At 34.1% G+C, this 24,822-nt stretch overlaps 1 long non-coding RNA gene across 1 annotated transcript; it reads left to right on the top strand.

Moving 5' to 3' along the window:
- Positions 1-700: 700 nt before the first annotated feature.
- On the top strand, positions 701-6,680 carry LOC144998272 (uncharacterized). Its single transcript, XR_013660223.1, has 3 exons — positions 701-881; positions 1,576-1,640; positions 6,463-6,680. It is a non-coding gene; the product is annotated as an uncharacterized LOC144998272 (long non-coding RNA).
- Positions 6,681-24,822: the final 18,142 nt, after the last annotated feature.

Genomic DNA, 24,822 nt, shown 5'->3' on the forward strand with positions numbered 1-24,822 from the left:
TGGATAGAAACGTCGGTAGGTGACCAAGGTGATACAACGACTTTACTTTGCCAATAAGAGCATACCCCTGAGTTTATACATAAACGAATTGGTGTGTGATCGGGAGGTATATGCCTAAGATCAGAGGTGTGGGAGGGACTCTTCCTCACTTTTGGTGGGCCATACCTCTCTTTCCCTCACCTAAAAGCTAAGAAATGGGTGGGAAGCCCTTCCCCCACTTTTTTTTTTTAATATATTTCATACATATATTATACTTATTTTGTAGGGAATTAAAAACCATGAATTTTAATATATTTTTTTATATTTTTATAATAAGTATATAATTTTATAAATATTAAAAAAAAAAAAAAAAAAAGCGTGAGGAGAAAGAGTGCGGCACCCTCTCCCCCCACCTTTTTTCCCGCATTTCTTTCCCTCACCTACAGAGTGGTGTGCAGGTTCCCTCATCCCTTTCCCGCACCCACTCCGTCCGACCTAAGAGAGGCCTTGGTTCTATGATTGGTGATGGCATCTCCTATATAAAAGCGTAAGTATTTAGTAAATAAATATATTATTTTATAAAAAATAGAAATCAAACTTTAATGGATAGATTTAAGCTGTTTTATATATTAATAAATAGATGATTTAATAGGAAGTCTTAATTATGGAAAAGTTTTAAATATAAAAGTAAATAAATAACTAACCGTTAGAAAGTCGAAAGGGTTGGGTCGGTGTGCATAATATATCTCAATCGTCCGCTCTCACAGAACCAAACTCCGCCGGTTGCCGGAAAGCTTAGACCGATCTCTGTAAATCCGGTCCCCGGAGACCCAAACACCCCCAGTCCCAATCCTTGGCAGGAGACTCATCATGTCTTTAATCCAAGAATCATCAAGATTGTTGTAAGTTTCAGGGGTTTCTGTACTAAGATGCTGTAATTTCCTCTGTGAGTTTAAAATTTATGTAGGAATGAGAAAAATCGAAGATTAATTGCTGTTTTCTTAGTTCTTTCTCTTCGCATCAGGTTTTCTGGTTTTACCCTGTCTTCGTCTCCATTATCTCGATGGCGTTTCTATATCTGTAAACAACTGATTTTCTGGGTTTAAGTAACTGAACTAGTTTCATTGCATCTCAAAAGGGAAGGAAATTACAGACTGTTTCTATAGGTTTGTTGATCCTTTCGTTGGGGATTTTCTTCTTTTTCTTTTCATTGGGAGTTTTGCTGTAAAATCTAATATAGCGTGTCTGCTGTGTTTAGATGGTTTTGTTGATCAATTCGCCAGTGTTCTTGTGTGTTTCGATGGTTTCGTGAATGTCTTTCAGAATCCCTTCAGCAGTTTTATGAACAAACAATATTATCAGATCACAGTTTGTTGTGTTTGTGTTTCTTTTCCATTGATTCGCAGTTATGAGCAAAGTAATTTGGTCAAAGTAATTCCGTTTGTGATAGTGCTTACTCGATTTTAATCTTATTGTAATTTTGGCTAATAACAACACATAAATCTGCCACATTTATGTATTTATATTCTACCTTTTTCAGCTATTATCATCTAACAAATCCTCTTTTTGTGGCTATTTGATACAATAACTTAACAGGAGCAGTTGAGAGCACCTAGAAATCTGGAAAAAAAAGCTCACCATTATACGATGCAGATGCAAAGGCAAGAAGCTAAACTACACTTATTAGGCTTAACATTCATGACATTTTGTTTCCATTTCTGTCATTAAACTCTCAGTAGTTTCGTTTTATTAAGATATTCTATAGCGTTATGTTTTCAAGAATTAACCTATTAAGAAATTATACTTTTTTTAAAATCTTTTTCCTTATAAAGAGTACATGAAGATTTAGCCTATTAAGATATTGTACTTTGAAATTTGAAACCTTTTGATTTTGGTTACCCGATTATGGCATTATACCTTCAATTACATTGTACTTCTGTTTTTTTTTTTTTTTTTTTTTTTTAGCATTTGAAGACATTGAATTTTCCCCAAGACATTGTACTTTGGCTATCTAAACTTTTTTTGATTTTGGATATCAAATACAGTATTACAGTTCAAATCTTTATCAATACATTGATTTAATTTTTTTTTTTCTATTAATTTATTGTAATTTGATAATCTAAACATCTATGAAACTATACTAATAATTATAGCGTTATATTTTTGAAATCCAACATTATAATTTTAGCATTGTACTTTGTGTTATAGAGACATACTTTGAAAATCTAACTTGTTAAAACTTAATACTCTTTAAAATCTGAACAAGTTTGATTTTGGTAATATTCTTCTAATTATTGTTTTCTATAAAGACATTGTAGCTTTAAAAACTAACAAATTCTAGTAATATTCTTCAAATATAGCCTCATATCTTCTAACTATAAAGACAATACAACTTTTGTGTTAGTTTTTCTATTAAGACATTGTACTTTGAACATCCAATTTTGTCCCTTAAGACATTGTCTTAACCAATTATGGCATTATGGTCTCATTTATAGCATTATACTTTCAAAATCTTTCTTTCTAAGATGTACTATCAAAATTGTTCATTAAAACACTCTACTTTGAAAATCTTGTCGCATAGCATTATATATATATATATATATATATATATATATATATTCTTTTTAAGATGGTGCTTTTCGAACATCTTATCATATATGGCATTTTACTTGTTGCACTTTGAGAATCTAACCTTTTTTTTTTTTTTTTTTTTTTTTTTTTTTTTTTAAATCAAACCTTTTAAAACATGTTACATTGAAATTTGTTTGATTTTGGTTACCAATTGTAGCATTATATTTTCAATTATTTTCTTTCATTAAAGACATTATAGTTTGAAAATCTAACCAATTGTAGAATTATACTTTCGTTTTTGGTTATGAGTTGTACTTTAGTTTTTTTTCTTTAAGAGATTGTACATTAAAAATCTAATTTGTTTCAAAAATCTGAACTTGTTTGATTTTGTCACCATTAATGGTGGTATGTATCTATTTTTTCATATTAAGAAATTTTAGTTTTTTTTCCCTATTAGACATGTACTTTGAAAAAATAAAGCTGTTTTTGTTGATTGATTATAATATTCTACTTTCTTCTATATTATCTTATTAATACATTACAATTCCTGTTATGACATTGTACATTACAAAATTACATTTGGTAGATTTTTGGTGCCTATTATTGTGTTAAATATATAATTTTTTTTTCTATTAAGACATTGTACTTTTATCCTTTGCGTAAAATTATATTTTCAATTGTATCTATATACTTTCAAAATCTAACCTATCAAGACATTGTAATGTTGATTGTTTTTCTTGTTAAGGCTTTGCAATTATAGAATCTAACTTCTAATAAGACTGTATTATAAAAATCTATACTACTTTTTTTTTTTTTTTGTTAGTGCTTATATCAATATACATATAGTTTTTTTATGAAAACATTATACTTCTATTATTTTTCTCATTAAAACTTACTTTGAAAATCTAACCATTTGCAGCATTATTTTTTTTCTATTCTAATCTATTCTTTGAATGCAACTTTTCAAGAAGTACTTTTGTTTTTTCTTTCTTATTATTGTAGTTTAAAAAGATGCAACTTTAATTTTGATTACCAATTGTGGCATTATACTAAGAAGACTATAAATTGTCATAATAAGTCATTGTATATTTGTTTGAAGAAAACTAAACTGTTTGATTTTATTAATTAGTTTATATTACTCTCTCTCTCTCTCTCTCTCTATATATATATATATATATATATATATATATATATATATATATATATATATATGTGTGTGTGTGTGTGTGTGTATATTGATATTTGTTCCGTTTTGGTTGCCAGTTGAAGCATTACAATTTCAATTATTTTCTTTCGATAAAGACATTATACCACAATTATAACACCATTGCTTTATACTATTCAGATTGGTTCATATATATTTTTTAAAGCTAGACATTGTAGTACTTTACTTTAACAAACTCAAACTTTTTCTTATTGCATTATACTTTTAGCTTTTTTTTTTTTCCCATCAAAACATTGTAATTTTAATTTTTCATTTTTGTACTTTCAAAATGTAACCAATATTAGAATTATTTTATGACAATCTAATCTTTTAATTTGGTTACCATATATGGCATTGTACTTTCAGTTACAACATTAGAGTTTCAACATTATATCTCTTCTAAACTTGTTTGATTTTAATTTACAGTTATGGCATCATACTTTCAAAATCGTATCTGTTTAGAAGATATTCTTCTTTTTATTTTTCCCTTTTAAGATATTGTACCTTCATAATCTTTTTTTTTTGTTTGTTATTAATTATTGCATTACACATTTTAATAAGACTTTTTACTTTCACCTGTAATTTTAAAATTTGTTCTTTTCCTATTAAGATATTCCATTTTAAAAAACTGAAAATCTAATCTTATTTGGTTCTAGTTACCAAATTATACTTTTATTTTTACATTTTAAGATTGCACTTTGAAAATCTCTTTTTAGACATTCTAGATCTGTTTTTTTATACACTTCAGGAATCTAATGTATTATTTTTGGAACCTAAACGTGTTTACTTTTGGTAACCAAATAGTGTTATGCTTCTCATTATTCTTCCTATTAAGATGTTATGTTTTTAATATGTATCTTTAACGTAGGTCACCTCTTAGAGTTAAGTTTAATTTCTTATTAAGATATTAAACTTAAATAGCATTTTCCTTTTAAACCATTGAACTTTCAAATTTATTTTGATTAAGACCTACTTTTTCTTTTTCCCATTTAGATATTGACTATACTTTGAAAATCTAACCTTTAAATGGCATTATACTTTCAATTATAACATTATAGTCTCAACATCCCACCTATTATAAGAAATTTTGTATTTAATTTTTTACTCTTAAAACATTGTACTTTGAATTCCTAAGCTTGTTTGATTTTGAATTTATTTAGAATTAGAGTTTTTGTTATTGTTTTATAATTTCAATATCTGACCTGATAAGGCATACAATTAAAATCTGAACTTGCTTTATTTAGTTTAGCATAATTGTTAAAATTATTTTTTATTATAAAGACATTGTAGTTTGAAAATCTAATCATTTCCAATATTATACTTCATTTACAATTTTATACAGTGATAATGTTCTGTTTTTTCTTATTAAGAAATTGTACTTTAAAGCTAAACTTATTTTACGAGGCATAGCTTTACATTTTTAACTTTTTATGTATTAAAACATCATAGTTTATTTATTTAGCAAAAACAAATTAAAACCTTAATAAAATCCTACAAATTAAAACCTTAATAAAATCTCACTACAGGTTTATTAATTCAAAAATCTCATATTCCAGTTGGAAATCCAGAAATTTCAAATGCCGGAAAAACAAAACAAAAACATTAAAAAAACCAAACCTTCTTTGGTTTTAATTACCAAATTATACTTTTATTTTTTCCTATGTAGATATTCAACTACATATAATTTTTCTTATTATGACATTTTACTTTTATAAATCTAACTATTTAAATGTTATGCTTTGAAAATATAAACATCATGCATTGCACTTTGAAAATCCTGCATATATTCAACGTTTTTTTTGATATTATACTTTCAAAATAGTACCTACAAAGATGTACTTTTTTTGTATCAAGACATTTGTATGTTGAAAATTTCAACATGTTTGATTCTGATTACCACTTATAGCATTCCACTTTCACTTTTATTACTTATTAAAGTGTGATACTTTTAATTTTATTTACTTTTGTAATTTGAAAATATAACCACTTATAGCAGTATACTTTTTCGATTATTGCATTGTACTTTCAAAACAAAACCAATTAGTACATTTTAACTTTTATTCTTTTCAAGGCATTTCTTTCTATTTATTATTATTATTATTATTATTATTATTATTATTATTATTATTTGAAAATCCATCTTGTTTAGATGTACTTTTACTTTTTTTTCCATTGTAGCAGGCAAAAATATCAACCTTAAATATATTACCAATTGTGGGATTACACTCACTTTTTTCTTATTAAGACATTGTAGTTTATAACAGTATGGGCTATATTTTTTGTATTATGAGATTATTTTTTTAAAATCTAACCAATTATAATATTAAGACTTTTTTTTTTTTTTTCTTATGGCTACCAAATAGCTTTATTTTTCTCATTTTGTCATATAAAGATATTGTGATTTTAATATATTTCACCATTTAGTTTCAAAAAAGTAATAAGTGCATTTGTGGTTTGCTGTTTGGTTTTGACAAATAACTGTCAATATTTGTCATATTGATCCATTTTGAGGATGAAGTGTATATAAATATGCAAGATATTCCATATTTAGAAATTCCTAGGAAAACACGAACCTAGCTCACGTTCTTGAGCCTAAGGATTTTCAGCTTTATTATATGATTATGTTTTTTCTTTTAGTCACGAACCAATATTTATTTAAATAATAATTTATATCTTCAGTGTGGACTAACATTTAACATTCAAAACAGTTTTGCAGGTTTTGCAATTGACCACCGTCAATTTTCTGCCCTAGCTACTTGAATTACTACCTCAAAACACATTTGTAATACAAATTGAAAGGGTATTTGTGAGATTTTATAACATTTTTATAGATTAAAACAACATTAGTAAGCCTTAACATACTCACAAACACTTTCTCATCTGTATATTCTACCTAGGGCATCAGAGTGGCCCATATTATGACCGACCCGAGTTTTCCCTTTACTAATAATCATGGGCCTCAAAGATATAGTCTCACCCAAAAGAACCCCCATTTTAGGCCCATATTACGAACAACCATTTTTTTCCCTTTTATATATTCTTGTGGACATCTTCGTCTATAAGCTTATTATACTACCTAATTATTTCACTAACTTTATTAGTTAGTTATTACTTATTACATTATTATTATTAACTTTATTATTTAATCATTATATTATTATTACTATCTTTATTATTATCATTATTATTAATTTTCAACAATGATATAATTTTCTCTTTCAAAAAAAAAAAAAAAAAACAATGATATAATTTTTTTGGTAAGATAATAATATAAATATTACATAGCAAAAATAACCAACAACTAATCATCTATAGTCATAAAATATCTTTTAGTAGGTTTGTGTTACTTGTAAAATTCTAGTCACGATTTATACATAGTTTGTTATTCGGTTGCTGATGCCTGATGGGTTTTGTGGCACATCCATAATGCCACAATGGGAGGTATTGTCTACTCTCCTTCAAATTGTATCATCACATAGTGATTGGTGTAAGCACCTTATGATTTTTAAACTTTTTAAGACCTTTTCAAAGAGGAAAAAAAAGTTATAAAGCCTTCTTTTGATCATAATTAGATCATCACATCAAACTTGTTGGCTATTAGGATGTGTCTTAGGCATAAGCATCCGGTGTTTTGTTGGTGCCGACTCATTCTTATAAAGAAAGATAATGAAGTAACTATTTTATCACCATTCAATGAAAACTCTAGCATAGTCGTCATATGAACTCAATAATCCGTCTAACAATTGTTGACAAATGTAATGCTGATGATCAATCTAGTATGAACATTCTTATGCAAATCAATCTAGTATGAACATTAGTATATTGGTTCTTCCTTTAAGTCTATGTATTATGAACATTGGTTAATTGGTTCCTCGTACGGACCCATGAAGAATGAAGTATGCCCAGTCGGTTCATCATTCAAGTCCATGAATGATGAAGTATACCTTGGTGATCCCTGATTGAAAAACTGTATTTGTGAGGAGCTTGACTTTGATGGTTAAAACGTTTCAACTTTTAGGCGTCAAGCGGTTTTTAACCAAAGGTTCGTTGATCAATTTTTTTTGACCCCTTATCTCCTCCATTCTTAAGTTATTATATTTGATATGATCTGGTTGATTATTGAATATTTCTTTAAACTTTTGCATATGATGATTAGCATTAAGATCATCATATGCCATAGGCATAGAAGGCTACAAATCAATAGAATCTAGAATAAGCAAAACTTTTGCATATGATGATTAACATTAAGATCACCATATTCCAAAGATATAGAAGGCTATAAATCAATATAAAAATGTCAGTATTAATCATTAGATTAACCAGACCCTTTATTGACATACATTGCAAGAAGTTTGTGATCACATGGTAAAACATGTGTGCAGTTGACGCCCATAATTCTCTAGTGTTGTTACAAAACCTCAACGTCCAAACATGATGTGCTTTCAAATACTTTTCTACCAATTTGAATGATATTTATATTTCTTTTGTTTGTGCATCTTTATTTTTGGATATATCACCACAATTACAACCAAATACTATTTTTGAGATGAAGCCATTAATTATTATCTTTGATCGTTTAGTGACGATGACATAACTTTGAGAATGTGCCACATTTGCACATATAAGTTAATCTCTACGAGATATTTAGATGGTAGAGATTTAATGACAAAGCAATGTTAGCATGTTTTTTTTTTCTCATTTGTTAGGTCTTTAGATCTCATGGAGATTTAATGACTTCGAAGGTTGCGTCATCGTCACTAAATGATCAAAGGTAATAATCAGTGCTGTAGAAATCGGACCTTCACCGATGAGATTTATTGCTAACCGGTCATTATAATCGGGCTTGGTCAATGCATGTCAAAGTCGGAATTAATCGGACCTAATCGAATTAATCCGATCTAATCTAGTTTTGTCAATCCATGTCAAAGTCGGACCTAATTGCCGATTAATCGTTTATTTTGGAGGATTAATAATAGTTTTATAAATTTTTGAAAATGGTTCCCGATTAATCTATCGATTAACCACCGCTTAGCCAAAAATAAAGATGCACAGACAAAAAAATATAATTGTCCATTTGAAGAATTGGTAGTATTTGAAGGCACATGATTTTTTGACGTTAAAGATTTGTAACAACCCACGAGAATTGTGGACGTTAATTGCGGACATGCTTTGGATTACTTTGTGCTCGCAAACTTGCAATGTATGTCGATACATGCCTGAGTAAGCTATTGGACTAAAATAATGATTTTAGATTTATAATCAATTTATGATATTTTGTATGTTATTCTTTTTGGAGAAAGCTTGATTTGGTGTCTTCTATATCTATGAACATGGTGATCTTAATGTTGATCCTATATGCAAAGTTTAAAAAATATTCAACAATCAATTAGATCATATCAATTACAATTATTTAAAGAAAACGGATCCATTAAAAAAACTCTGGATGTCTCAAAAGTGAAGAGTTTTCAGCATTAAAATTAAGCTCTTACAAATATAGTTGTTTAGACTTAAATCAGGAACCACCAATGTATATTTTATCATTCATGGACTTAAACGATGAACCAAGTAGGCATAATTCATTTTTCATGGGTGAGTATGAGGAACCAATAGACTTAAACGGAGAACGAAGAGACTGATGTTTCTTGTAGATTAACCTGAACAAGGAAGTACTAGTGCGACATAGTTCATTGTTGAAGGAAATTTCATCTATATTTCATCCATTTTGTCTTCGGTATAGTGATTTGCAGTTTTACATTTGTCAACAATTGTTACACGGGTTATTGAGTTCATATGACGACTACGCTATAGTTTTTGTTCGATGGTGATGAAGTAGTTACTTCATTATGAAGACTGAGCCAACACCAACAAAACACCTTATGTTTATGTCTAAGAGAGACATCTTGATAGCCAACATACTTGTTGTGATAGTTCAATTTTTGACCGATGAAAACTAACTTTTTTTCCTCTTTGGAGATGTCCTAAAGAGTTTCAAAATCATTAGGTCATTACATTTGCCCTTGTGTACACTGATCACTATGTGATGATGGTACAATTAAAAAGAGAATACTCAATGCCTCCATCACGACATCCGCCACAAAGTCTCGTGAGCAACCGAATGATAAACTATTTATAAGTCGCGACTAAGAATTTTATAAACATCTCAAACCTATCAAAAGATATTTGATGACTATAAATGATTAGTTTGTTTGCACACATTTTCAAGATACCATGCATTCAAGGAGAGATGCATAGTAGAACGACTTGATGTAACGTCCCATTTTCACACATAAAGTTTATTATTAAATAAGGTAAAAACACCATTTTAAATAAAACCCAAGTTAAGAAAACTCATTTGTTATCAGCAACTGTAATACATCATAATAATCTCTGATACCATCATCAGTCTTGGAGTTATCAACAACGTAGATGCGCATATAATAGCAATCAGTAAATAAGAACATAAACATAAGCAACGATGAAGACTCTTAATCGTATGCATGCTCATCCTCACACAACACTTAACGTCATCATTAATAGACCACTATTGAACGCATAACTATATGTAATAAGGCCACAACCAAACAAGGAACAAGCAAGAAAACCTAGATCAAGAGTTCTAAGGTTAGCCTACATGACCGCATACAACCCCCTAAGGCACTCAACTAGACGATCACCAACATCTTGATACTCTATGGGTTATCAATAGTCCTAGTAATTAACAACCTTCAACAACTAAGACTCAACTAATCTAGCATGCCCCTACTATGACATAAATAATATAATAAGAAAACTCACCAAAATCGAAGACCCAAGAAACATAACAACATGCTCACTCCCAAAAGTCAATGGTCAACTATGACGTGAAGGATTCTTGGCCATGACGTGGGAACATCATGACAAAACGATCACGACAACAACATACACGACGACGTGATGAGCATATTACCATGTTGTGGAAACTGATCTTGGACAACTTAATGGATTAAGCCACACACTCATCTCCTCCAGATGGCTTCCGTACACCCAATGAATCACAAAAATTGTTGCTTTATATGTATGTCTTTCTTAAGCTAGATCTGTATGTCTTTCTTAAGCTAGGTCTTAACAATGTTCTTAACAGTGCATTAAAATGATTTTTAACTATGGTTAAAAATCACATGCATGAACTAAAACCTAACCAATTCATAGATCTGAACATTAAACCTCAAAGGGATCTCAAGGATCCATAAAGTTGCCAACTTTATGGAATCCATTCATTCAAACTCTCCCAAACAATAAAAAAATGTACAAAAAGCCCAAGTCTAAAAGCATAGAACATAAAGCTTGGAACTTGAGCACTCATAATGGTTCAGAGTAAGGGTTAAAAGATGATGATAAGACTTGCAAGTTGGATCTAGAACCAAGATTCTTCCTTCTCATTCAAGACACGAAAAACACCACCAAAAGCTTCAAGAACTCAACAATGGAGGCTAAAGAGGTTGCCCTAAACCTTGATCATAGGCTTGGGCTGCAACTACTGTCATGTCGTGCCTTCCTTTTGCCACGTCGTGGCAACTATGCAAATATGCGGTTAAGCATTTGACATGCTAGGTCATAGTGCTCCATTCACCTCGTCGTAACACAAGGTATTTCCCGAAACCTTACCTTTGATCCCTTTAAGCCCTCAACCGATCTATTTTGGAAAACGGGTGTTACACCTGACTTTTAAAACAATAAACAAAGCACACTCACTAACACAAACCTGACACATCCCCACATTTTTTTTTCGTAGAACCCAACTTAAACCACGTCATTAAGAGAATGTAGCACAATCATACATTTGATACATGTAAAAATATACAATGTCACTAAAGAACCCGATGACACACATATGGAGTCACTAAAACTAGACTATTGTTTTTCGTGTACATACTTTAAAACGACATTGGAAAAGCCAATCCACATTACGATGTGACATGTGTTAGTGTCAGAGATGGAAAATGACAAGGTAACATGGACCAGTCGGGGGATAACACATGATGCCGCACAAGACCTGACGTGACCGATCCCTCATTTTGCACACATTCAACTCATATCTCTCTGAGTACTTTCCTTCCTTCTTAAGCTTGACTTTTCCCTACTTTTGGGGTGTTTTGGCAAGATTCTAGGTCCTTAGAAATCCTAACAAATAAAAGCTTTTGGGTCAGAGTTCTCCCTACCCAATTCCTGGCGTTTTGCTAGAAACTCTCTAAGTTAAGCTACACTTGTTATGTTTTAAGTATAACTTATGTTTAAGTACACTATCGTTATTATGAACCTATAAACAAGATTTATCAGTGATTCAACTTTATAATATTGATTAATCGACTTACGAGAGTGATGTCTATGCTAGATCTAGTGAGGTGTTTAAAGTGAGATTTCCAAATAAACTTTGTATATTGAACAAACCCTACCTCCAATATGATCTTACTTAGTTATTCCTTATTTGATAAATCTCTATGTATTCATTAGGATGGTTAGGAATCTGAGGAAAAATTATAGAACCCGTATAAATATGAACGAATACTGAGATGTAGTAATAATTGTATTTAGGTTAGTGGATAGTTACTTTCATGAACATGATTTTAGTACAAATATTATTTAAAGTACTAAGTATCTACTGAAAGTTTATATATTAATATGCTTATTACCTGAAATACGTGCTAAATGTATATTGACAAAATATACTTTGTGTGAACCAAATTTTGTTATATATGTGCTAAGATGTATATGGAATATTATTACATGATAATAATAGAATTATTATTTATAGTAAGTTTCAGTATGTTGTTATCTAATACTCTGTGTTAAATGCATACACTAGATTAGGATAATGTTTCTTAAACATAGTAGGTATTGGGAGTTAATATTAAGCAATATAGTCTTGACTAGTGATGAGATACGACTTATAAAGGATGCTTAGTTTAAGTTAAGTTGAAGAGATGTTAGATTTACCCTGTATTGTAAAGATATTACATAGGCATAACTTTTGGATGATTATGGGTATTAGAATCTTGTTTTGTTATACACTAAGACTTAAAAATGATGCTTAGTGGATGCTTAGTTTGAGTTAACTTGAAGAGATGTTAGATTTACCCTGTATTGTAAAGATATTACATAGGCATAACTTTTGGATGATTTTGGGTACTAGAATCTTGTTTTGTTATACCTTAAGACTTTAAAGTGATGCTTAGTTCAATTAAGTTTGGAAATTGGGTAGTTTTATGTTGGGGTGTGTGTGTGAGTTTGTAATGGAGAATAGAACTCTTTTTCTCATGTAATACTTGTGTCAGTGTACTATTATGTGCCATAAGTACTATTTATGTACAAATTCATTTTCTGATAACGCTGTATCTCAGGTGCTACTCGTGTCGGGGTACCATTATGTGTCGGGGTGTAACACTCGGAATTTAGAAGGTTAATTATGGAAATAAAACCTCATTTCTAAGATCATCCCGTCGAGTTTGGGGCAAGAAACATGTGTTGGAAATTTGGGGTGTGCGTTTTTGGAAGACTAACTCGACTAGCTGGACGGGGTTTGGGAAACCCTAAAATCGGGACTTTGCACCCTATTTAAACAACTTAAGCCCTAGAGTTTGGCCTCATTTCCAGCCTCCAAGTCTTTGGCCCATAAGTTCAGTTAGAAAACTCACCTCTCATTCTGAAAAGATCGTTGAACAGGACACAAATCTTAATGTTAGCTCAACCAGTCACCTAATCACCAAATAATGATCAATCTCAAATACCACTCAAAATAGCCAAAATACCCTTAGGTCAAACCCTAGTCAAGGTCAAAGAGTCAAAAACTAAAGCATTTTAACTTAGTCCGAGTACGCCCGATGTACTCAACTATTACGCCTAACATACTTGTTATCCAGCATCGGGGGCTTAAGGGAATATATGCAGCGCACTCTGAAGTATTCCCAACGTACTCCATAGCCAACTATTCCCTTTTTTTATGTGCATAATCCATTAAGACTTTTCCTTCCAAACACATATCTAAGCTTAAAACAATACTCTAAGTCATAAAGTTTCCACCTTTATGACTCTCCATGACTAGACAAGGCCTCAAAGCTAAAACCCTAACTTATTATCCCATTAAGACAGTTCAACACTTGCATGGAGGGAAAAGGAGGTACAAGATCACATTTTTATCACTCAAACTTCCCAAAAATGTAATGTTAGGTTTCGAATCGTTTCCCATTTCGGGGTGATGATCAAGGAGTGGGTATTAGCATACTTAGAACCCTTGAAGAATTGAGTTTGGGCTCATTTGGAGGTGGATGATGTAGTTGGATGATCCAAGTATTCGGTTTGTGTTTTAGAGCACAAGGGTATCGGTAAGGCGTTGGTTCGGACCTTTTTATGAATTTTGGATTTAATTTCGGTTGGTTTCAAACTAAATGAAGTTTATAAAAGGGTTTGGGCCAAATCGGGTATGTATGGCGTACAAGGGAATTTGGACGCGGGAGCATTTAGGAACGCCATGTGTTCCCCAAGGGAACGCGCTGCGTTTGTCAGGACAGATTAAAACCCTAATTTAGGAACGCCCTAGCCTCCATTTGAGTGATTCTTGAGCTTCAAAGTGATTTATGTGTGTTTTGGTGCTTGAGGAGGAATAAGGAACTTCTTGAAGAGTCATTTCTTGACTTGGAGCTTTGGATCCATGCTTTACGCACCTAGATATATCTTCTAGAGGTATAAAGTCTCAACCTTGACAACTCTTTCATGTAGATCTAGCTAAGTGGTATTTTGTTATGGTTTTGGTCCCTTTGAGATGGTTCTTGTGAGTAGAAGTTACTCCAGAACCTTTGACCTTCATAATGTTTGGATCTTGATGGGTATAAACCTTCCATACATTATTTGGTTGTCATTTGATGAAGTTTGGGACTTAGAGTTTTGATTTAGGTCCCATTGAGTTATGTTAAGTCATATAGTGGGAAACTTTATGACTTAAGAAGTCCCTTGAAATCAGATCTGGAAGTTTGGACTGAGGTCTTAAGGTATTAAGAAGTTGTAAGACATTTTTTAGTGACTTTGACCTTTTGGAGTTCATCTTTGGTGATAAGGATTCATTAAGGCATGCAAAGGCTTAAAGCCTTCGACTTTATGGATCAAGTCACTTCTGTTAAGCTATTCTGAGGTTTTGGACATTTGGTTTAAAGGATTAAGCCATTGGAATGATTTTTTGGTGGTTGCCAGGAACGCAGTGTGTACCATTAGGGAACGCCGTGTGTTCTGCCTATGATGCCCGTTTTTAGACCAACAACGTACGCCGTGCGTACGTTTGACCATATGGGAATTGGGCTTTTTGGACTTGGACTCTCTTGGAATGGGCTTTGATTGGGTTGCATTGTTTCATTGGGCTATGAATTAGCTGTTTGGATTTTGAGTGGGCGTTAGGTATAAATTGGTCCTTGTTGATGGGCCATCAGTGAGCCTTGGGCCAAGTTTAGTCTGGGACCATTAAAGAAAGGGCAAAATGGTTTTTTACCCTAGGAGTTGGGACTTATGAGTTGAGAGTGCAGTTAATGGTTTATGGCATAAATTATTAATTGGAATTTATTTGTTGTTAGTGTGGGATTTCTGGTTTGGCAGCTGAGTGTTATTTAATTTGCAGTGGATCGAGGTGAGTCTTCTCACTGTATCCATGGGTCAAAGGCACAAATATTGGCCCATTACTTGTTATGTGGAATTCTAGTTGTCTTTGTGATGCTTGGATGGAAGACCATGGGGGAGCCCACGACATTTGGATATCAAACCATGGGGGGAACCCATGGCATTCCAGGTAAAGACCATAGGGGGAGCCCATGGCATTTATATGTATGTTTCATGATATTCTGTGAATTGTATTTTGGGGAACTTACTAAGCTTTGTGCTTACGGTTTTCAGTCAATGTTTCAGGTACTTTGGTTTCAGTTGGAAGAGCTCATGATGATTGCAGAGCACACACCATAAGTTTTTGCATTTCGTGATTTACTCTGATTTGATGATTTGTTAACTCTGAATTACCTTGGTTTTATGGAAATCGTTTGTATTATTGATTTATTAATCTAAAAACAAAAATTTTTATGTCATGATTTATCAAGACATTACAAAAAACATCCAAAAGGACAACTCATTTGGTCTAGGCTAGCTTATACCCAAACGGACCAAGATTATGGGGCAAATAAGCATAAGCATAACCTTTTAAAATATCAAGATCTAGGGATATGATCATCAAGTTCATAACTTTATACCTCAAAATGAAGCTTGGAGGTGAGGTGTTTCTGGATCTAAGTGATCTTGATCTTCCAAGGTGGTTCTTCAATCTTTACTTAGCTTCAAAGATACCAAGACACACACTTTCAAGCTCCAAATGAACATATAGGAGATTAGGGTTTGCCATGGACAAAATGAGAGCTGGAGGCTGATGAGGGAATGAGCCATGATGAGTTAATGATGTTTATATAGGGTCCAAACCCTAAATATTATGGTTTGAGGTTCTGGAACGTATGCCCCACGTACGCTGTGTACGCCCAGTGTACGAGAGCTCCGCCAAAAAAATTACAAAAATGCGACTTTAGGACATTTTGAAACAATATCTCACATAAGGGCTAAAACGAAAATAGTTCTCATACTTAAGGTTAAAAATGGAAATACCTCAACATCAAGATATTACAGTTTTCAAGCTTAAAGAACATCCATACAATACTAGTGGCTCATGGTTTCATTCAACAATATGGCATTAATTATCAGGAAACTTTTAGCCCATTCGTGAAACTTGCCACCGTTCGAATTTTCTGATTGCCAGTTTCTCGAGGTTAGCATCTTCAACAAATTGATGTCATCAATGCCTTTCTTCATGCGTTCTTAAATAAAGAAGTATATATGTAGTAACCACCAGGTTTTGAAAATTCTCATCGACCCCAATATCTGTGCAAATTAAAGAAGGCAATCTATGGTCTAAAATAATCTCCTCATGCCTATATATAGGAAAATGTTATGAGCAATGCCATTACTATTCATCAACACATTAGTATCAATAATGGACCCATTCTTGAGATTCATTTCATCTCTATCAACTTTAACATTAGGATTCCATACTGTTGCAAAACCACTAATGATTGTAACATCCGCATTTCTCGCTAAGCATAGTTATTAGTTTGTATGTATGTCGTTCGCCGATTGGAACCTCTATGAATTAATGAAAGAGAGTTATATATATATATATGTGTGTGTGTGTGTGTGTGTGTGTGTTTATGTGAATTATATAGATATTACATGTGTATAATATTTATGTAAAAAGATAATTTGAAACTTAATAAATAAGGTTAAACTAGAAATTAAAAATAAAAGATTATTTAAGATAAATGATCAAAAAAATGTAGTAATCGAAAAAGTGAATCCGTGCATATAAAGAACGCCTAAATCTGAATTTGCGTGACAAAATTATAATTTTTCGAAGCTTCAGCGTAATAGTGTGTGACATAGAAACCGAAATTAAAATTGGTCGATTGTTAGGAAAAACAATCTAAACGACAATTGAAGATCTCATGAATAGGAGTTCGTCGATATAAAAACAGTCGAGAATGGAGGTCATATGAGAGAGTTATGATATATATATATATGTGTGTGTGTGTGTGTGTGTGTGTGTTTATGTGAATTATATAGATATTACATGTATACAATAAAAATCTAATTTGAAACTTAATAAATAAGGTTAAACTAGAAATTAAAAATAAAAGATTATTTAAGATAAATGATCAAAAAATTGTAGTGATCGAGAAAGCGAACTCATGCATATAAAGAACACGTAAATCTGAATTCGTGTGAGGAAATTATAATTTTTCGAAGTTTCAGCATAACAGTGTGAGACATAGAAACCAAAATTAAAATTAGTCTATTGTTAGGAAAAACAATCTAAACAACAATCGAAGATCTCATGAATACGAGTTCGTCGATATAAAAACAGTCGAGAACGGAGGTCGTATGAGAGAGTTATGATTTTTATATGGACTTTAACGGTCTAAGTCTGTTAAAAATATGACTTTAAAAATAAAGTGAGAATTATCTAATGGATTCTAAATGAAAGTTGTAGTGTTTATTGATAGTTACATGTGGATATATTAATATTTGAAAAACATAAGAAATTTCGCACACATCGACAAGGTGCACGATGCACACTAACAGCCCACCCAAAATCTGACACGTGACAACCTCTGACTAGAACCACGCTAACACCCCTGACCAGATGCACGACACGCCTCGACAAGGTGCACGACATGCCCCTTTTCCCAACTATAAATACGAGTCGTTTTCAGCCTATTTTTTCTCTCCTTTCCACCCCAATCCTCTGGAATCTCTTCTACCCCTAGTCCCTATACTTTCTAGTTCCTGAATACTTTAGCGAGGCCCTGCGATATCAGAGAGCCAGAGAAATAGAAGTTCTCGGGTTGCACTTATCCCTGCGTAATTACTAGTTCTCGTTAGAAAACTCTGTAAGTTAAGCTGCACTTATCTTAATTCAAGTGTGACTTATATTTATAATCATAATCGTTATTATGAGCCTATAAATAAGATTTATTATTGATTCCAAGTCATGACAGTGATTGATCTACTTACGAGAGTGATGTCTAGGCTGAATTTAATGAGGTGTTTAAAGTAAGATTTCCAAACAATATACTTTGTATACCAAATGAACCGTATCTCCAATATGATCCTACTTGGTTATTCCTTACTTGATAAATCTTGATGTGGACATTGGGATTGTTGAGGAATCTAGACTATCATTAGTATAGTCACAAGAAATGTGAAACTAGACTAAGTCTTAACACTATTTAAATCTAGGTCTATTGAAAGGATAATGCGATAGGTGAAGCGTTGCCCTAACCTCAAATCACCCACTCTTGTAAGGTGAGTGCGTAGTTACTTTCAAAAGCATAATTTAATAAAGGTATTTATTAAATACTAATTGTAATAATTATATTATGTGCTATTTGTATAGCAATAATAATACTGCTTGTGACATCCCCAAAATCCCGGCCAGAAATGACCGGTTTTGTTTATACTTTATTTCAAAATCAGAGTAATCTTTTAATAAAAAAAGTTGCGGAATTTGACTCAAAACAATATTATGATAAAGATTTATCAAAAGCATTTCCTTAGAAATGTATTTCATTAAAAAGACTCGGGATGTCATGTTCGATACAATACATAAGTATAAACAATACAACATAGGCCTTACTACATTACTTCATATCTACAGGCCTATATCCGTAATCCCTCGTCCAAAACATCACATCTATGCTCATGCGCCACTACCTGTAATACAAGAAACTGAGTGGGTCAGGCTTGGGAGCCTGGTGAGCACATAGGGTTTTCAACCCACAATAAATAAGTTTATTAACTTTATCAAACCAACCCGATTACCCATTCCCGTTATCCTCACTTTACGTCCCTAAGACATCTAACACAAGGGACCTAGTCTAAGGACGATCATCGGGATAGAGACTACTGCTAAGGGGATTCCTCAGCAATAAATGTCCTTAAGGCAACCATATGGGGGATGAAGTACACGTGGTGAGCACACAGTTCAATTAAACACATAGTTCAAATAAACACCTACAGGTTGCGAGCCTGCTAGCGTTCCATTGGACTGTCTAGAATAGTCTGTGGTCGTCATCTATACTCCGCTAGATGACTGGATCATCAATAACATCTATAACGAGGCCTCTCCTTGTTTTATTTTGTCACACACCAACTATTACATTTACCCATGATTTACCCAACACCTTTTGTAGATATAAAATACATATACAATTTATATCATTTTAAAAAAAATGTATAAAATCGTTCATCCAGCATAGATAGCAAGTATACAGATAATATGCACACACATCACATAATTTATATAAAATACTTCATATCTATGTGTAAGCTGAAAGTAACTATGCACTCACTTGAAAAGGTGGTGATTCCGAACTCAGACAACGCTTCGATTCTTGAAAAGAATTTTCTTCGACGAAACTTAGTATTATTACCACTAGAATTTAGTCTATTATTCGCCGAGACTAATTAATAGTCTAGCTATTATTACTATTATATAAGCGTTAAAAAATACTTATATAACTCATAATAATAGCCCAAGTATTTATTATAAGTTCCTAATAACGTTACTATAATTAAATAAAAGCTATATTAAAAATAGCGTAGGCGTAGCTCACTTACAGCGGGTTTTATAGAAAACCAGGCTTTACTTGGAGCAGCGTTTCCGAGCCGAAAAGCTGTTCTTCTCGGAGCCGTCGAGCACTCTGGGGCTTCCGCCTCGTGCTAGGGAGGTTCCCTAGGCTTCTCGGGGGATTTCGGGGCTAGAGAGAGGTTCTAGAGAGAGAAAGAGAGAGAGTAAAGAGAAGAAAGAATGAGAAAGGTGTGAAGAAAATGAAGGTGGGATAGGTGGTATTTATAGGATGAAAATTGGCTGAACTTGGTGCCACATGTCACCATCTAGTGGCAAGACTTGGGGAGAAAGCAATGGCCAAGATTGTGCCACATCACTCATTTTCGCACAGCACATTTGCGACTTCTAAAACCCGTAACTTTCACATACGATCTCCGTTTTTGATGTTATTTATATCCACGCGTAGGTAATAATAAGATCTACAACTTTCATTTTGACTCCGTCGGCTAATTCTCGACCGATCTTAAATTTAACAGTACAAAGAGATTATACTGTTAAACGTCCGCTTAAAATTCATAACGTCTACATACGGACTCTGTTTTTGTCTGTCTTTTTACCGTTGATTTCCTATTAATGAGATCGTCAACTCTCATTTAGGTCGTGTAAGCCAAAAACCACTCGAACTAAAATTCGAGTGTCGGGCTGTGCACTGCTAAGCCGAATCTTAGAAAAATCATAACTTTTTCATACGAAGTCAGATTTGGGCGTTCTTTTTATGGATTTTCTCGGTTTAACATATTCTATGACTTTCGTTTAGATCACTAAGGATAAAAATTCCTCCATCGTAAATTCACTATTTACGTCTCCCAGTGCCGTGCCGGTTTTTCCGTAAAACTTCGGCAGACCATAATTTCTTCGTTATAACTTGGATTTCGGCGTTCTTTATATCCCCGGAATCCTTGTTTCGACCACTACGACTTTATGCAGAGATATCAGACTTATTTCACACTTTAATTTTGACGCTTATTTTTATTCTTTATTAAATATATATTTATAATAAAGTAATAAGCATACAAATACACATAATTCACATAGAATTAAAATATTTCATCTTTATTACATCAAAAGAGTTACAATAGTTGACCTAGACTATTACATCATCTAAAAACTCTTAGCCCCGAAACCCGGGCGTTACAATTCTCTCCCCCTTAGGATGATTCCGTCCTGGAATCATGCATCAACAAACAAATGTGGGTAGCGACTCATCATGTCACTCTCTGTTTCCCAAGTGAGATTCGACTCATTCGAATGTTTCCATCAGACTAGCACTAAGTCAACAATCTTTCGTCGTAGCTTCTTAGTCTTTAGGTCAACAATTGCCTCGGGCTCTTCGATTAGCCTCTTATTTTCATCAATTCTTAACTTCGAGATTGGAATTATGTCGGGAACTTCTCCTGTGAATTTCCTCAGATAACACACATGGAAGGTGTTATGTATACCATCGAGTTCTTCGGGCAATTCCAGCTTGTAAGCTTGGTTCCCAATCTTCTGAAGCACTTTGAATGGTCCAATAAACCTTCGACTCAGCTTTCCTCATTTCCCGAATCGTATAAGTCCCTTCCACGGTAAGACTTTAAGCAAAACCGAATCCCCAACTTCGAAGGTCATCGATCGTCTTTTCTTGTCAGCATAGCTATTCTGACGATCCTAAGCTGCTAACATCCTTTCCCTAATCACCTTTAGTTTCTCGGCAGTTTCATGGACTATCTCGGGGCCCATAAACTGCTTCTCTCCGGCTTCAAGCCAACAAGACGGCGTACGACACTTCTGTCCATACAAGGCTTGATAAGGTGCCTTCTTGATGCTCGAGTGGAAACTGTTGTTGTAGGAGAATTATACCAGAGGTAAGTGCTCGTCCCAATTCCCTTGGAACTCAAGAGTACATGGTCTCAGCATATATTCCAATGTTTGAATCGTTCTTTCGCTCTGACCATCAGTTTGTGGATGATAAGCAGTACTCAAACACAACTTTGTACCCAACTCTCTTGTACACTCCTCCAAAACCTCGATGTGAAACGACTATCACGATCTGATACAATCGTAAGAGGAACACCATGAAGTCTTACAATTTCCTTCATGTAAGCATTTGCGAGCTTATCCATAGACCACTTCTCGTTGGCTGCTATGAAGTGTGCACTCTTGGTGAAACGATCCACGACTACCCAAATCATGTCGTGTCCGTTCTTCGTCCTGGGCAATTTAGTCACAAAATCCATGGTGATGTCTTCCCATTTACCCATGGGTACAGGTAAGGATTCTAACTCCCATACGGTTTCTGATGTTGTGCCTTAACTCTCGCACAAGTCACACACTCGGTCACATACTTTGCAACATTAAGCTTCATCGTTGGCCACCAGTAATAGGGTTTTAGGTCCCTATAAATTTTAGTACTACCAGGATGAATCGAGTACATGGTCTTATGTGCTTCTTCCATCAGAAGGTATCTTATTCCTCCCATCTTAGGTACCCAAATCTGATCTTGGAATACCTTCAGTCCTCGACTGTTTGTACCGAACACTAACGTTTTGCCCAAACGTTCTTCCTTTCGGTCATTCTTCTCTAAAGCTTCTTCTTGGGCTTTCCTGATAGTTTCCACAATCGTCGAGACGACTTCAATTCTCAATGCTCTTGGCATTTTCCTTTCAAGATTGACTTTCCGACTGAGAGCATCAGCAACAACATTTGCTTTACCTGGGTGGTAAAATATCTCAAAGTCATAGTCCTTGAGTAGTTCTAGCCAGCGTCGTTGCCTCATGTTCAACTCTTTCTAATTAAAGAGATACTTGAGACTCTTATGATTAGTGAACAACTTGCACTTCGTGCGGTAGAGATAATACCTCCATATCTTTAAGGCAAATACTACCGCTGCCAACTCCAGATCATGAGTGGGGTAGTTCTTTTCGTGCTCTTTCAATTGTCAAGATGCATATGCTATCACCTTTTCTCTTTGGGTCAGAACACAACCCAACCCGACTCCAGATGCGTCACTATAAACCGCGAAGTCTTCAACTCCATCTGGTAGAGAAAGTATCGGTGCTTCACATAACTTCTTCTTTAGTTTCTCGAATGCTTCATCGTGTTTCTCATTCCACGTATATGTAGCTCCTTTGTGAGTCAAAGCTGTCAATGGAGCAGCTATCGAAGAAAAGCCTTGGATAAATCGTCGATAATATCCGGCTAATCCTAGAAAGCTTCGGATCTCCGTGGGACTCTTTGGACGTTCCCACTTCATTACAACTTCGATTTTTGCTGGGTCTACCATTATCACTTCTTGGTTAACCACATGACCCAACAGTTGGACTTCTCGAATCCAAAAATCACACTTGGAGAACTTAGCGTAAAGCTTCTCCTTCTTTAACACTTCCAACACTTCCCGTAGATGCTTGCCATGCTCCTCCTGGCTTTTCGAGTAGATGAGAATGTCGTCGATGAACACTATCACAGATTTATCGAGGAATGGTTTACAAAACCTATCCATCAAATCCATGAATGCCGCTGGAGCATTAGTTAGTCCAAACGACATAACCAAGAACTCGTAGTGTCCATATCTTGTTCTGAATGCAGTCTTCTTGATATCCTGATCTCTCACTTTCAGCTGATGATATCCCGACCTAAGATCGATCTTTGAGAAGTAGCTCGAACCTTGCAGCTGATCGAATAGGTCGTTAATCCTCGGTAATGGATACTTGTTCTTCACCGTTGCCTTGTTCAGCTCTCGGTAGTCTATACACATTCTCATGCTTCCGTCCTTCTTCTTTACGAATAACACCGAAGCTCCCTAGGGTGATGAACTAGGTCGAATGAAACCGTTGTCCAACAGCTCCTGAAGTTGCGTCATAAGCTCCTTCATCTCCGTTGGTGCTAATCGGTATGGTGCTTTCGCTATCGGTGTTGTTCCTGGTAACAAGTCTATACGAAACTACACTTGCCTATCAGGTGGTAATCCGTGAAGTTCTTCGGGAAAGCATTCCGGATAGTCACACACAACCGGTATATTCTGCACCTCTTTCTTCTCTTTCTTAGCATCGATTACGAATGCCAAGTATGATGCACATCCCTTGGACAAACATTTCCTGGCTTTCATCAGGGAGATGATTCCAAAATTCTATCTGCGTTTGTCCACATACACCATAAATAATTCCTTTCCGGGTGGGTTTATCCTAACTATCTTCTTTCGGCATAATATCTCGACATCGTTGGTGCTAAGCCAATCCATACCCAAAACGATGTCGAAACCGTTTAACTCTATGGGTAATAGTTCCTCATGGAATTCATTTGCATTTAGGTCGATGACTATGTTCTTAATACGATTACTAACAGGTACGAACTTGCCACTGGCAACTTCTACAATCAGGGCATTATCAAGTTTTTCTACAGGTAGTGCTAGTTTTCTACCAAATTTACACGACACAAAGAAGTAGTTGGCTCCAGAATCAAATGGTATATTGGCATGCAAACCGTTTACAAGAAAGGTACCTGAAGCGACGTCTGCTGCCTCCTTTGCAACCTCGAGCGTCATCTGGAAGGCTCTCATGTTCGACTTCGGTGGAATGTTGGGCCTTCCCACATCTTTCTTCTTTGGGCAATCCTTAGCAATATGCCCTTCTTCACGGCACTCGTAGCACACCCTCTTGTTGGTGGTGCACTCATTGGCATAGTGCCCCGTTTTCCCATACTTGTAGCAGGTTACTTCCTCGCCACATTTTCCTGAGTGCTTCTTCTTGCACTTCTCACACCATTTAAATTCATTTCCTCCCCCGAACTTCTTTGAACCGAACTTGCTCTTCTTTTTGTTGGGTTTAGCAGACCCTTCAAATTTCCTCTTCTCACC

The sequence above is a fragment of the Lactuca saligna genome, chromosome 5 (genome assembly GCF_052625555.1).
Source record: "Lactuca saligna cultivar CGN05327 chromosome 5, ASM5262555v1, whole genome shotgun sequence".
Taxonomy (NCBI): domain Eukaryota; kingdom Viridiplantae; phylum Streptophyta; class Magnoliopsida; order Asterales; family Asteraceae; genus Lactuca; species Lactuca saligna.